This window comes from Choloepus didactylus, chromosome 15, assembly GCF_015220235.1.
Source record: "Choloepus didactylus isolate mChoDid1 chromosome 15, mChoDid1.pri, whole genome shotgun sequence".
NCBI classification, from domain to species: domain Eukaryota; kingdom Metazoa; phylum Chordata; class Mammalia; order Pilosa; family Megalonychidae; genus Choloepus; species Choloepus didactylus.
The window spans coordinates 83,166,815-83,177,833 of record NC_051321.1 but is presented as its reverse complement, the minus strand read 5'-3'; the positions used below and the strand labels follow the sequence as shown (position 1 = coordinate 83,177,833).

The window sequence follows — 11,019 nt, the reverse complement described above, 5'->3', positions numbered from 1 at the left end:
AACAGAGGACCCGGGGTGCACAGCCTGGAAGAGGGGCCCACTTGCAAGTCTCAGGAGCCATACGCCAATACCAAAGACTTGTGGGTCAGTGGCAGAGACAAACTGTGGCAGGACTGAACTGAAGGATTAGACTATTGCAGTAGCTTTAAAACTCTAGGATCATCAGGGAGATTTGATTGTTAGGGCCACCCCCCCTCCCCGACTGCACAGAAACACGCCCCACATACAGGGCAGGCAACACCAACTACACACGCAAGCTTGGGACACCAATTGGGCCCCACAAGACTCACTCCCCCACTCACCAAAAAGGCTAAGCAGGGGAGATCTGGCTTGTGGAGAACAGGTGGCTCGTGGACGCCACCTGCTGGTTAGTTAGAGAAAGTGTACTCCACGAAGCTGTAGATCTGATAAATTAGAGATAAGGACTTCAACTGGTCTACAAACCCTAAAAGAACCCTATCAAGGACAGCAAATGCCACGAGGCCAAAAACAACAGAAAATTATAAAGCATATGAAAAAACCAGACGATATGGATAACCCAAGCCCAAGCACCCAAATCAAAAGACCAGAAGAGACACACCTAGAGCAGCTACTCAAAGAACTAAAGATGAACAATGAGACCCTAGTACGGGATATGAAGGAAATCAAGAAGACCCTAGAAGAGCATAAAGAAGACATTGCAAGACTAAATAAAAAAATGGATGATCTTATGGAAATTAAAGAAACTGTTGACCAAATTAAAAAGATTCTGGACACTCATAGTACAAGACTAGAGGAAGTTGAACAACGAATCAGTGACCTGGAAGATGACAGAATGGAAAATGAAAGCATAAAAGAAAGAATGGGGAAAAAAATTGAAAAACTCGAAATGGACCTCAGGGATATGATAGATAATATGAAGCGTCCGAATATAAGACTCATTGGTGTCCCAGAAGGGGAAGAAAAGGGTAAAGGTCTAGGAAGAGTATTCAAAGAAATTGTTGGGGAAAACTTCCCAAATCTTCTAAACAACATAAATACACAAATCATAAATGCTCAGCGAACTCCAAATAGAATAAATCCAAAAAAACCCACTCCGAGACATATACTGATCACACTGTCAAACATAGAAGAGAAGGAGCAAGTTCTGAAAGCAGCAAGAGAAAAGCAATTCACCACATACAAAGGAAACAGCATAAGACTAAGTAGTGACTACTCAGCAGCCACCATGGAGGCGAGAAGGCAATGGCACGATATATTTAAAATTCTGAGAGAGAGGAATTTCCAGCCAAGAATACTTTATCCAGCAAAGCTCTCCTTCAAATTTGAGGGAGAGCTTAAATTTTTCACAGACAAAGAAATGCTGAGAGAATTTGCTAACAAGAGACCTGCCCTACTGGAGATACTAAAGGGAGCCCTACAGACAGAGAAACAAAGACAGGACAGAGAGACTTGGAGAAAGGTTCAGTACTAAAGAGATTCGGTATGGGTACAATAAAGGATATTAATAGAGAGAGGGAAAAATATGGCAAACATAATCCAAAGGATAAGATGGCCGATTCAAGAAATGCCTTCACGGTTTTAACGTTGAATGTAAATGGATTAAACTCCCCAATTAAAAGATATAGATTCGCAGAATGGATCAAAAAAATGAACCATCAATATGTTGCATACAAGAGACTCATCTTAGACACAGGGACACAAAGAAATTGAAAGTGAAAGGATGGAAAAAAATATTTCATGCAAGCTACAGCCAAAAGAAAGCAGGTGTAGCAATATTAATCTCAGATAAAATAGACTTCAAATGCAGGGATGTTTTGAGAGACAAAGAAGGCCACTACATACTAATAAAAGGGGCAATTCAGCAAGAAGAAATAACAATCGTAAATGTCTATGCACCCAATCAAGGTGCCACAAAATACATGAGAGAAACATTGGCAAAACTAAAGGAAGCAATTGATCTTTCCACAATAATTGTGGGAGACTTCAACACATCACTCTCTCCTATAGATAGATCAACCAGACAGAAGACCAATAAGGAAACTGAAAACCTAAACAATCTGATAAATGAATTAGATTTAACAGACATCTACAGGACATTACATCCCAAATCACCAGGATACACATACTTTTCTAGTGCTCACGGAACTTTCTCCAGAATAGATCATATGCTGGGACATAAAACAAGCCTCAATAAATTTAAAAAGATTGAAATTATTCAAAGCACATTCTCTGACCACAATGGAATACAATTAGAAGTCAATAACCATCAGAGACTTAGAAAATTCACAAATACCTGGAGGTTAAACAACACACTCCTAAACAATCAGTGGGTTAAAGAAGAAATAGCAAGAGAAATTGCTAAATATATAGAGACGAATGAAAATGAGAACACAACATACCAAAACCTATGGGATGCAGCAAAAGCAGTGCTAAGGGGGAAATTTATAGCACTAAACGCATATATTAAAAAGGAAGAAAGAGCCAAAATCAAAGAACTAATGGATCAACTGAAGAAGCTAGAAAATGAACAGCAAACCAATCCTAAACCAAGTAGAAGAAAAGAAATAACAAGGATTAAAGCAGAAATAAATGACATAGAGAACAAAAAAACAATAGAAAGGATAAATATCACCAAAAGTTGGTTCTTTGAGAAGATCAACAAGATTGACAAGCCCCTAGCTAGACTGACAAAATCAAAAAGAGAGAAGACCCATATAAACAAAATAATGAATGAAAAAGGTGACATAACTGCAGATCCTGAAGAAATTAAAAAAATTATAAGAGGATATTATGAACAACTGTATGGCAACAAACTGGATAATGTAGAAGAAATGGACAATTTCCTGGAAACATATGAACAACCTAGACTGACCAGAGAAGAAATAGAAGACCTCAACCAACCCATCACAAGCAAAGAGATCCAATCAGTCATCAAAAATCTTCCCACAAATAAATGCCCAGGGCCAGATGGCTTCACAGGGGAATTCTACCAAACTTTCCAGAAAGAACTGACACCAATCTTACTCAAACTCTTTCAAAACATTGAAAAAAATGGAACACTACCTAACTCATTTTATGAAGCTAACATCAATCTAATACCAAAACCAGGCAAAGATGCTACAAAAAAGGAAAACTACCGGCCAATCTCCCTAATGAATATAGATGCAAAAATCCTCAACAAAATACTTGCAAATCGAATCCAAAGACACATTAAAAAAATCACACACCATGACCAAGTGGGGTTCATTCCAGGCATGCAAGGATGGTTCAACATCAGAAAAACAATCAATGTATTACAACACATTAAAAACTCGAAAGGGAAAAATCAATTGATCATCTCAATAGATGCTGAAAAAGCATTTGACAAAATCCAACATCCCTTTTTGATAAAAACACTTCAAAAGGTAGGAATTGAAGGAAACTTCCTCAACATGATAAAGAGCATATATGAAAAACCCACAGCCAGCATAGTACTCAATGGTGAGAGACTGAAAGCCTTCCCTCTAAGATCAGGAACAAGACAAGGATGCCCGCTGTCACCACTGTTATTCAACATTGTGCTGGAAGTGCTAGCCAGGGCAATCCGGCAAGACAAAGAAATAAAAGGCATCCAAATTGGAAAAGAAGAAGTAAAACTGTCATTGTTTGCAGATGATATGATCTTATATCTAGAAAACCCTGAGAAATCAACGATACACCTACTAGAGCTAATAAACAAATTTAGCAAAGTAGCGGGATACAAGATTAATGCACATAAGTCAGTAATGTTTCTATATGCTAGAAATGAACAAACTGAAGAGACACTCAAGAAAAAGATACCATTTTCAATAGCAACTAAAAAAATCAAGTACCTAGGAATCAACTTAACCAAAGATGTAAAAGACCTATACAAAGAAAACTACATAACTCTACTAAAAGAAATAGAAGGGGACCTTAAAAGATGGAAAAATATTCCATGTTCATGGATAGGAAGGCTAAATGTCATTAAGATGTCAATTCTACCCAAACTCATCTACAGATTCAATGCAATCCCAATCAAAATTCCAACAACCTACTTTGCAGACTTGGAAAAGCTAGTTATCAAATTTATTTGGAAAGGGAAGATGCCTCGAATTGCTAAAGACACTCTAAAAAAGAAAAACGAAGTGGGAGGACTTACACTCCCTGACTTTGAAGCTTATTATAAAGCCACAGTTGCCAAGACAGCATGGTACTGGCACAAAGACAGACATATAGATCAATGGAATCGAATTGAGAATTCAGAGATAGACCCTCAGATCTATGGCCGACTGATCTTTGATAAGGCCCCCAAAGTCACCGAACTGAGCCATAATGGTCTTTTCAACAAATGGGGCTGGGAGAGTTGGATATCCATATCCAAAAGAATGAAAGAGGACCCCTACCTCACCCCCTACACAAAAATTAACTCAAAATGGACCAAAGATCTCAATATAAAAGAAAGTACCATAAAACTCCTAGAAGATAATGTAGGAAAACATCTTCAAGACCTTGTATTAGGAGGCCACTTCCTAGACTTTACACCCAAAGCACAAGCAACAAAAGAGAAAATAGATAAATGGGAACTCCTCAAGCTTAGAAGTTTCTGCACCTCAAAGGAATTTCTCAAAAAGGTAAAGAGGCAGCCAACTCAATGGGAAAAAATTTTTGGAAACCATGTATCTGATAAAAGACTGATATCTTGCATATACAAAGAAATCCTACAACTCAATGACAATAGTACAGACAGCCCAATTATAAAATGGGCAAAAGATATGAAAAGACAGTTCTCTGAAGAGGAAATACAAATGACCAAGAAACACATGAAAAAATGTTCAGCTTCACTAGCTATTAGAGAGATGCAAATTAAGACCACAATGAGATACCATCTAACACCGGTTAGAATGGCTGCCATTAAACAAACAGGAAACTACAAATGCTGGAGGGGATGTGGAGAAATTGGAACTCTTATTCATTGTTGGTGGGACTGTATAATGGTTCAGCCACTCTGGAAGTCAGTCTGGCAGTTCCTTAGAAAACTAGATATAGAGCTACCATTCGATCCAGCGATTGCACTCCTCGGTATATACCCGGAAGATCGGAAAGCAGTGACACGAACAGATATCTGCACGCCAATGTTCATAGCAGCATTATTCACAATTGCCAAGAGATGGAAACAACCCAAATGTCCTTCAACAGATGAGTGGATAAATAAAATGTGGTATATACACACGATGGAATACTACGCGGCAGTAAGAAGGAACGATCTGGTGAAACATATGACAACATGGATGAACCTTGAAGACATAATGCTGAGCGAAATAAGCCAGGCACAAAAAGAGAAATATTATATGCTACCACTAATGTGAACTTTGAAAAATGTAAAACAAATGGTTTATAATGTAGAATGTAGGGGAACTAGCAGTAGAGAGCAATTAAGGAAGGGGGAACAATAATCCAGGAAGAACAGATAAGCTATTTAACGTTCTGGGGATGCCCAGAAATGACTATGGTCTGTTAATTTCTGATGGTTGTAGTAGGAACAAGTTCACTGAAATGTTGCTATATTATGTAACTTTCTTGGGGTAAAGTAGGAACATGTTGGAAGTTAAGCAGTTATCTTAGGTTAGTTGTCTTTTTCTTACTCCCTTGCTATGGTCTCTTTGAAATGCTCTTTTATTGTATGTTTGTTTTCTTTTTAACTTTTTTTTTCATACAGGTGATTTGAAAAAAGAAGGGAAAGTTAAAAAAAAAAAAAAAAAAAAAAAAAAAAAGAAAAAAGACAAACAAGGGAAAAAAAAAAAAAAAAAAAGATGTAGTGCCCCCTTGAGGAGCCTGTGGAGAATGCAGGGGTATTCGCCTACCCCACCTCCATGGTTGCTAACATGACCACAGACATAGGGGACTGGTGGTTTGATGGGTTGAGCCCTCTACCATAAGTTTTACCCTTGGGAAGACGGTTGCTGCAAAGGAGAGGCTAGGCCTCCCTGTATTTGTGCCTAAGAGTCTCCTCCTGAATGCCTCTTTGTTGCTCAGATGTGGCCCTCTCTCTCTGGCTAAGCCAACTTGAAAGGTGAAATCACTGCCCTCCCCCCTACGTGGGATCAGACACCCAGGGAAGTGAATCTCCCTGGCAACGTGGAATATGACTCCCAGGGAGGAATGTAGACCTGGCACCGTGGGACGGAGAACATCTTCTTGACCAAAAGGGGGATGTGAAAGGAAATGAAATAAGCTTCAGTGGCAGAGAGATTCCAAAAGGAGCCGAGAGGTCACTCTGGTGGGCACTCTTATGCACACTTTAGACAACCCTTTTTAGGTTCTAAAGAATTGGGGTAGCTGGTGGTGGATACCTGAAACTATCAAACTACAACCCAGAACCCATGAATCTCGAAGACAGTTGTATAAAAATGTACCTTATGAGGGGTGACAATGGGATTGGGAAAGCCATAAGGACCAAACACCACTTTGTCTAGTTTATGGATGGATGTGTAGAAAAGTAGGGGAAGGAAACAAACAGACAAAGGTACCCAGTGTTCTTTTTTACTTCAATTGCTCTTTTTCACTCTAATTATTATTCTTGTTATTTTTGTGTGTGTGCTAATGAAGGTGTCAGGGATTGATTTAGGTGATGAATGTACAACTATGTAATGGTACTGTAAACAATCGAAAGTACAATTTGTTTTGTATGAAAAAAAAAAAAAAAAAAACTAATGAATAAATTACAGTGGAAAAATAAATGAAAAAAAAAAAAAAAAAAAAAAAAAAAGACACCAGGAGAGCATAAAGAAGAATTTGAAAACATACAGAGATAAATGACAGATCTTATGGGAATGAAAGACACAATAGATGAAATTTAAAATGCACTAGAGATGCACAACAGCAGGTTTGAAGAGGCAGAAGAAAGCACCTGTGAGCTAGAAGACAGAGCATCCAAATTCAAACAGATAGAATATCTGAGGAAATAATGGCTGAAAATTTCCCAACCTTTATAAAAGACATGAATATGCAAATCCAAGAAGCCCAATGTAATCCTAATCAAATAAACCCTAATACACACACTCCAGGAAACATACTAATTAGAATATCTCTGCCAAAGATAGAAAATTCCAAAAGCAGCAAGAGAAAAGTGATTAATCATCTACAAGGGAACCTCAATAAGATTAAGTGTGGATTTCTCATCAGAAACCATGGAGGCAAGAAGGCAATGCTATGATATATTTAAGATATTGAAAGATGAAAACTGCCAGTCAGGAATTCTTTATCTGGTAAAACTGTCCTTCAAAATTGAAGGAGGGTTTAAAATATTCACAGATAAACAGAAGCTAAGAGAGTTCATTAACAAGAGTCCTGCCCTTCAAGAAATACAAAGGGGGTTCTGCAGGCTGAAAAGGCAAGACAGGGGAGAGAGGCTTGGAGGAGAGTGTAGAAATTAAGATTATCAGCAAGGGTAAATGAAAGGATAAGAAGAGAGACATAAATAAGATATGACATATAAAAGTCAAAGGATAAAATGATTGAAGTAAGTACTTCAAGAGATAACGTATATTAAGAAGACACCAGGAGAGCATAAAGAAGAATTTTGAAAACATACAGAGATAAATGACAGATAATTGCACGATAATGGACTAAATTCTCCAAAGACATGGATTGGATCACAGCACTGGTGGCACTCAGGCTGGGTGGCATGGGTCCACTCAGGTCTGCTGGACCCAAGGCCAGCAAAGCAGCAGCTATCATGTCAATCGTCCCCACCAACCAGATCCTCCTAACCAATGTGGCCATGGTTCAGAAAAAGCATGCTGGAAAGCACTTCAAAATCACCTGCTACAAAAACAAGGTAATAGGCTGGTGAAGTGGTGTGGAACAAGACCTTGATGAAGTTCTGCAGCCCCACTCAGTGTTTGTAAATGCTTCTAAAGGTCAAGTTGCAAAGTAGGAAGATCTCATCTGTGCATTTGGAACAGATGACCAAACTGAAATCTGTAAGCAGGTTTTGTCTAAAGGAGAGGTTCCAGTCTCAGATAAAGAGTGGCACACATAGCTGGAGCAGATGTTTAGAGACATTGCAAGAATCATAGGAGACAAATGTGTGAATCCTGAAACAAAGAGACTGTACATTGTTATCCTTATCAAGAGAGTCATGAAGGACATTAGTATTCAGTCAAAACCAAGAGAAGTATAAAACAGCAGGCTTTGGAAGTGATAAAATAGTTGAAATAGAAAATGAAGATATGTGGAAGAAGCTGAAAAAAAAAAAAAAAAAAGCTCAAGCCATTGATCAAGGTTATAGAAAGTGAAACCCACAGTCAACAGTTAGAAATTGTGTGCCTGATTGACCCAGGCTGTTTCAGAGAAATTGATGAGCTAATGAAAAAAGAGACAAAAAGCAAATGTTCATTGATAGCACTCAATCAGAAAGATGTGGAAGAAGTAGATGAGAAATTTGAATGACATTCATCAGTCTCTTCAGCTATAAAACTTAAAAGTGTTTTCATTTCCCATGGTACAGTTTTCTTTGGGTGGCCTGCCAAATACTTGTTCAAACTATTTGACATTTCCCATCTCTGGGTTAAACATGTACACAAGAAGAATTTCCTATGTGAGTATAATAATGTGTGATTCATTTTGTTTTAATTATAAATTGGAGTTTTAGGCTAAAATGAAAAATCCAAGATATGTAATCCAGACTGGCATTCTACTACTGTCTCATGCCTTTATTTGAGGCAACTCTTGTGTATACATAAAGTCAACAAGGTTTGCACATTACAATAAGTAATATTTGGGGGATGAGTCTGTGTCACAAGAAAGGAGCATTTGCTGGAAATAATGCATTATGTATTATTTATGCTTAATGAAATTTGTATAGAGTTAACTGTATCATGGCTAATATAAAGTTTGAGTGAAGATTTCCTGATTACCTGAAAACTAGGTATGTGGTGACTGTCCAGGACTTAAATAACTTTCATTGAATATGCTGCCATGGCTTAGATTATTCTTGGTAAAAATAAGGTCATTAATTCTAATTGTTATAATGTATAATATACATTAAAATAGCTAAAATTACATGTAAACAATAAAACCACTCATTTTTGTTCAACTATGGCTTGTGTTTCTAGACAGCTTCCTAATAACTCCCTTTCTTTTCTCTCTCTCTCTTTTTTTTTTTTTTTTTGTTTGTTTGTTTGTTTGTAGTAGGGTTTAGGAGTTGTTAGGAGGATTAAATAAATCAACAGGATGGAGGCTGCTTAGAATAGGGCCTGTACTGTGAAAAACACCTAATAAATCTTAGCTAATATTATTTGGGATGTAATTGAATATAACTATTTCTAGCATTTGAACACTCAAATGAACAAGATGCAAGTTTTTAAAAATCTACTTGGAGGACACCCAGGACTGCAGTTTGATGGTGTGAGCAACCATAGAGGGACTCCTGTGGTGCCTGGTGGGGATGTGGATGGAGAAGCAGAAATGTTGTGCCTCGAGGGACAGGGAGAGATTCTTCTGCAGGGACCACTTCCAGGGGCTGGCAGCAGTGAGATGGCCAACGGGCAAGGGAGTGAGAAGCATCTCTCTACTCCTGGGTACCCATCTTAATTAACTGGGGACATAATCCTCCATAGCCACACAGCTGGGAGCTCCCATGAGGGAACCCAGGAGGCAGAAGATAAGTATTGACTACATTTACTCTCCCCCCTTGGAAGTCCAGGGGGTGCATGAGCAAGAAGAGGGGAAAGGAGAGGGCACTGCATGGAAACATCAGGAGACTCCCATACCCCAGAGGCTTGTGGGCACACAGCAGGCAGGGAGCAGGGCACATTTGAGGTGGAGGGTGCCCTTGAGCAGATTCCCCACAGAACTGTAAAGGGCTCACACCACACCCCAGGGCAGACAGTCCCCAATGCACACAGAGAACTAGTGCACTGATTGGATCTCCACCCAGTTTGGACCCCACCCAGGGCACAGGTAAAGTTGGGGGAAGCTGAATTGAGAGTAGGAGGCTGCTCAAGAGCACCACTTGCTGGCAGGGCAAGGAAAGTGCACACCAGCAAGCTGTAGCTCTGCCAAATTAGACACATATACTCAAATAACCCTGCATTTCCCAAAATAATCTTACCAAGATAAGCAAGTGCCCCAAAGCCAATAGAAAATCATAAAGCATCTGAAGAAGCAAGAAGATATGGACAAGCCAAATGTACAAATTAAAAAGCCGGAAGAGACATAAAATGTGGAGAAATTAATTAAAGTACATGCAAATCTCCAAAACAATTTTAACAAAATGGCTAAAGACATAAAGGACATCAAGAAAACCCTAGAAGAGCATAAAGAAGAATTTGAAACACTAAATTTTAAAATAGCAGATCTATGGAAATAAAAAATACTGTTGATCAAATTAAAAATATACTAGAGACACACAACAGCAGCTTTGAAGAGTCAGAAGAAAGGCTAAGTGAACTAGAGGACAGACAACTAAATGCAAACACACAAAAGAACAAATGGTGAAAAATTTGAAATAGATCTCAGGGAAATGATAAACAGCATGAAGCACATGAATAAAAGAATCATCAGTGTCCCAGAAGGAGGTGAGAAGAGTCAAGGGCTAGGAAGAGTGTTTCAAGCTATAGGTGGGGAAAACGTCCCAAACCTTCTAAATGACATAAATATGCAAATCAAAGATGCTGAATGAACTCCAAATAGAATAAATCCAAATAAACCCAATCCAAGACATAGTCTGATCAGACTGCCAAATGCTGAAGAGAAGCAGAAAGTTCTGAAAACAGCAAGTGAGAAGCGATTCACCACATGCAAGGGAAACCACTTAAGACTAAGTTCTGACTACTCAGTGGGCATCATGGAGGTGAGAAGGCAGTGGTATGACATATTTAAGATTCTAAAAGAAAAATTGCCAGCCAAGAATACTTTATCCAGCAAAGCTCTCCTTCAAAATTGAGGGAGATGGGGATGAATCTGGACCCAGCATCATGGGACTGAGAACTTCTTGACCAAAAGGGGAATGTAAAATGAAAAGAAATAAAGCTC

The 11,019-nt window shown here is 38.6% G+C and overlaps 1 pseudogene; it reads left to right on the top strand.

Moving 5' to 3' along the window:
- Window positions 1-7,717: 7,717 nt before the first annotated feature.
- LOC119510983 lies at window positions 7,718-8,433 on the top strand (annotated as a pseudogene).
- Window positions 8,434-11,019: the final 2,586 nt, after the last annotated feature.